This window comes from Myotis lucifugus, unplaced genomic scaffold, assembly GCF_000147115.1.
Source record: "Myotis lucifugus unplaced genomic scaffold, Myoluc2.0 scaffold_29, whole genome shotgun sequence".
In the NCBI taxonomy this organism is placed as follows: Eukaryota; Metazoa; Chordata; class Mammalia; order Chiroptera; family Vespertilionidae; genus Myotis; species Myotis lucifugus.
The window spans coordinates 5,951,258-5,957,191 of NW_005871077.1; positions in this window are offsets into that span (position 1 = coordinate 5,951,258).

A 5,934-nucleotide genomic window follows, 5' to 3' on the forward strand; every position below is an offset into this window, starting at 1 on the left:
TAACTCCCAGCTACCATTGCCTGCTGGTCAACCTGGACACCATCCCACCCATAGCTTTTATCCTGCTTACCACTTTTTATCTGTGTTTATTTATGTCTATGAATGTGTTTAATAGTACTTAGCTTAGCTATTGCAATTTCCTCTTTTAATATTAAAAGTTATTTGTGTCTGAGACAGATGAGAAAAGTGTTAAAGATCTACCTACCTATACTAGCTTGACCACAGTCCAACTTTACTTCCAACTACCTGCCAAAATAAAGTTTCTGGTTCAGTTAGGAAGCTAAGTGCCTTTGCCCATACTGTATCCTATACAGTGGGGCCTTGACTTACGAGTGTCCCGACTAACGAGTTTTTCGAGATACGAGCTGTCTCTCGGCCGATTTTTTGCTTTGAGTTGCGAGCTAAAATTCGGGTTACGAGTCAGCTTCAGATACACCACCGCTAGTTGGCGCAGCGAACGTCACAGTGAACGCCACAACATCAGCCCAGCATCATGTGTCTCACTCGTTCACTTTTTGATTTGACATACGATTAATTTGAGTTACGAGCTCCGTCACGGAACGAATTAAACTCGTAAGTCAAGGCCCCACTGTATTGGAAAGTCCTCTTTTTGCCTTTAGTCCTTAAGCCTTAGCCCAACTCTGTCCTCCCTGGCAAAGGCTTCACCAAATTATCAAACCTTCAATTATTTGGTTCTCCTTTGAATTGTCCAAGTACTGTGGATCCCCAGCAAATGGAAATTTAATATTCATTGTTTAGTCATTCTATGAACTATTTAGGATATCTACAGTTTACAGGAACTTGTGATTTGGTTGAAGCATTACTAAACTAGCTAGTAAGACTAAATGAGCCCTAATAATGATTTTATTGTGCTTTCTTTATCACTTAGTTACCACCAAAATGTGACCAAAGATTTTCTTTCTTTTACATATAAATAAGTTCATAAGTATTGCTATTACATTTCTATACACATAATATAGTATTTTATTTTAGTTGTAAGATTAATTCTAATAATGTCATATAGTTTTTAGTTCTGCACTTATATAGCTTTTTTAAATCTTCATCTGAGGATATGTTTCTGTTGATTTTTAGAGAGAGAGGAAAGGAAAGAGAGGGAGAGAGAGAGAGAGAGAGAGAGAGAGAGAGAGAGAAGAGATAAACACTGATCGGTTGCCTCCTGTACGCACCTCGATATGGATCGAAACCTAGGTATGTGCCCTGACTGGGAATGGAACACTCAACATTTTGGAAAACAGAACGATGCTCCAATCAACTGAGCCAACCAGCCAGGGCTGTACTTATATAGTTTTAAGTTTCAAATAAGAATGCTGTATTTTTTCAATTATAATTTATTGAACTATAGAATCTGGAGGAAATATATTTGATAAATCTTCATGTTCAAAACATCAATGTTGAGACTACTCATAAAATGATCATTCAATACCCATAGCTTAGCTTCTAATTTTACTTAATAGTTTCACTCACATTTCAGTTCTTTTAGATGGATGATAAACTCCTTGGTGGCAGAGAATATTCTGCAGGGCATTGAAGACAGGGACCCAGCTCCATGTATCCATGCAGACCAAGCACAGGGTTTGGCCCACAGAAAAGCTAAATAAATGTTTTGTTTGTTTGTTTTGCTCCAGTGCTCAATCAATTCATTTTTTATTTTCTTCAATCTTATCTATAGTAGATGATGTGCAGCAATAGGGCACTAATGCCTGTTATTTGTGGATGGCTATAAACTAAAGGCAGCAGTTAAATCTTAGGACACAGAGACCAAGATGATATTATGAACCAATAGTCCTTCAAGGCCGGGGTTTTGTCTTCTACTTATTTTTATATCTCCCTAGTGTCTAATATGGTAATGCATACTGACTTAGGTGCTCAACAAATTCTGATTGCATCAGTGCCATTTTCAGAGACAATTATATCGTGAATTTGAGAACTGAAATAGCTCCTTGAAGAAGCCAGCCTCGAATGGGCTTGGGAAAACCCTGGCATCAGCATAGGGTGATAGTTTATTGTTAGGTGTTGGACTTTGAGATGCACTACTTCTTGCCAGTTGAAATAGCTGTGTGACAAGCCCATTTCTAGTGATAAAGTTAAATTCCCCCTTCCCCAGGTCCCCTAAGCCTGATAGTCTGGCAGCCTAATGCAAAACAATGGTAAGGCTTAGTCTTTGTCTTATTTGTGATTAGGTGGGTTTTTTTGTTTGTTTGTTTGTTTTTGGTTATTTTTTAACATTAGCATTTTATTTGCCTTTCTGAACTTTGATGTTGGACACATATTTTATTTATCTGAATTTTAAAATGCTATCATCCTTTGTGAGAAGAGAGTGTTTTTGTTTTTGTTTGTTTTGTTCTCCTTGGAGAACTATTCCTTGTTTTATTAGTAATTCATGTGCCAGAGAAAAATTTGAATGAGATTTGTCCTGATTGTCTGAAGGACACATGCAGATTGGAATTCATCCTTCAGTGAATTTTCCTAAATTTGAGAAGATTTCACCATCCTCGCTGTATCCAGGCTTTTGTCTTTGCATGCTGTGGTAGGCTATTAAATAACAGCTCCCAAAGATGTTCAAATCCTTATCCCAGAACCTGTGAATATTACCGTATGTGACAAAAGGGACTGCAGATGTAATCAAGTGTTTTGAGATGAGGGGATTATCTTGGATTATCAGAGTGAGCCCAATTAATCACAAACATCCTTATAAAAGAAAAGTAGAGTGAGATTTGGCTACAGAAGAGGAAAAGGTGATGTGATGATGGAAACAGACTGAAGTAATGAGTTTTGAAAATGGAAGACCAGTCCATAAGCCAAGGCATGCAAGCAGCCACCCAAAGTGAAAAGTGGCAAGGAAACAGGTTCTTTTCACTCTGAGCCTTCAGAACTTGTCCGTCCTACCTACACCTTGATTTTGGCCCAGTAAAAGTGGGCTCTAATTTCCAGAATTATAAGAGAAAAAAACTGTGTTGTTTTAGGTCAGTGAGTCTATGGCAACTTCTTATGGCAGCAATAGGAAACTAATTCACATGCCATGTACTATAAGTATCCACCCATTTATAAAATGTCACGGAACATTAGAAACCCTCATTTAAGTAGGGTTTTAATGGACATGTAGTCCAGCAGCCCAAGGGATGTTTGAATCTCCGTTGTAATGTTCATGGCAGTGATCACTGCATGGAGAGGGAACTCTACCTGGAACATGGTCCATTTCTCCTCAGACAGCTCCACTCAGGGGGCATAAAACATGGTACAAAATAGTTCTTCCCAAGAGAACCTTGATACAATGGAAAGAGAAAGTTAGACAGATATGTCCGAATCTTGAATGCACTTGAGGCTCCTCAGCTGCACATTGAAGATAAAAACATGTACCTTACAGTGTTGTTGAGAGGATTAGAAATCCCAGCCTAATACCTGGCATTGATTAATTACTCACCAAAAAATGGTAGCATAATTTCTTTGTGAACAGATCAATTTTTTTCTAAAACCTTACCCAATTGGACAATCTATACCTCATGGCCATGTAGTAAAAGTCTAATACCTCCCCTGATATGAAAAACCTTCCAATATTTAAAAATAACAGTGTTACCTGTGAGACTCCAACTATCCAGCAAAGCCTTCCCAGATTCCTCAGCTGTAGCTCATATGATGGTTTAAAGTTCCTTCACTATTTTCCAACCTCAAACTATCCCAGCCTTAGTGTAGAAATAAGACATATGGATGAGGACAGGATTTGTTTGAGGGGTTCATAACCCCTGTGAATGGGGAGATCAAGATAGTCTATGCATGAACTAATGATGGTAGATGATCACAAACTCATGATTGGTTGCATGCCCTCAGTCCAGAGTTGGGCATTTGTAGAGGGTGTAGCGTGGAGAGGAAAGCAAAGGAAACTGGGATAATATGAATGAGTCTGGGTGGATGGGGCAGGAGAGATAGGGTGGTCAGAGAAGGCCTTTTTGAAGAGGTAATATGTAAGCTGAAATATGAGTAATGAGCAGAAGCACATCAGCCAGTCAGTGACCTTAGGAATGGGAAGATAGCTGAGTCACTGAGACAGGAAGAGATAGGTATGCTACAGTATGAGAAACATAAGAGCAAGTCATGGTGGCTAGTGGGTGGGGAAAGGGCATTTGAGAGATTAGTGAGCTCAAAGGAATCATAAGGGTCTTGAAAGACCATTGGGAGGGTTTTGGAATCTTATTTTTTTTAATCCTCACCCAAGGTTATGTTTTTTATTGATTTGAGAGAGAGAGAAACATTGTTTTGAGAGAGAAATATCAAACAATTGCCTCCCATACACACCCTGATCAGGGATCCAACCACCAACCTTTTGGTGTATAGTACTACACTCCAACCAACTGAGCCACCCAGCCAGGGCTGCAATCTGTTTTAAATAAAATGAAAAGTAATAGGAGAACATTAAGCAGGTATTTACATAATTTGGTTTACATCTTTAAAAGCTCACTTCAGATTTTAGGGAAAAAATGCTGTGGTACATTTACACAATAGAATACTACTCAGACGTAAAGAAAAAAATTATGTGACTCAAGAAAGTAAAGAAAGGACCTGGAGAGTATTACACTAAGTGAAATATGCCAGTCAGAGAAAGACTAATATCACATGATCCCACTCATATGTGGAATCTAATGAACAAAATAAGCTGATGAACAAAATAGATTCAGAGACATGGAAGCATGGAACACACTGATGAATCTCAGAGGGAGGGGATAAAGGGAGATGGGAAGAGATCAACCAAAGAACTTATATGCATGCATGTATTGAAGCATAGTAACTTCCATCTTGTATAAAACTGCTGTTTGAAACTCTCTGCTATTGTTAGATAGTCCCTAGTTATGTAAACTCTGTCATTATAAACTCTGTCACTTTAAGACAGTCTGTTATTCTGTAAAATGACTTTGTTTTTAGTTCAAATAATAGAAAAAGATAAACTTAACTGTCTGACTTTGCAAGCTAGCCATCCAATGTAATAGACTAAAATAGACTAATACTGATAACAATTCCCATATTCTTATGCCAAGTACAAACTCATTATGTATTCAAGGTTACAACTGTCTGTAACAATAACTCACACAGAGTCCTGTGTAATATCTGCAAACAAAGAGGCTCGAAAAGTATAAATACGGGAGACTTCCTGTATGTGGCGCTCAGAGATTTGGAAGAGACACCTCCCTCTGGGCTGCGTGCAATAAATGACTCCTAATTAATTGGCTCATTAAGGCGTCTTGTATCTCATTTGCTGATTTACGATATAACAGTATAACCCATGGACAAAGAGAATAGTGCAGTAGACCTGGGGGTGGCAGTATGGAGGTGGTCAATGGGAAAAAAAGAGAGACATTTGTAATATTTTCAACAATAAAGATAAATTTTTTTAAAAGAATTTTATACCCAGGAAAATTGTTCTTCAAGTTTAAAGGCAAGAGAGACACATCTTCAAGGATGCAAGATTTAGAGTATATACCTTTCATAAGCCCTTCTTGAAAAGTCTATGGAAACTTATATATTTTATTAACCAATATCAACCCGATACATTTAATAAATTTTTTAATCTATAGAAAGATGGAATCTAACTAGGAAAGAGATGTGCCAAACAGGCAATCAGGGAATAAAGAAACTGTATTAAAAACAAACAAACCAAAACAAAATAAATGCCAAAACATTTTAAGTGTTAGTATTAGGTTTATTTAAATATAGAACTATATCTGGGTAACTATGGGAATTATGGATGTAGACCAGAATGTAAATATCATAATAGTACCTCACAAAAAGGAGAGAAAGGAGGAAAGAAGTATGCTAATTTATAGAGTAGAAAATCAATGATAATAAATGTGGCTTCAACTTATGGATCACTTTTAAGATATTTTTATTTTAAGGTAACATTATGTAGAACATTTAAGAACTAAT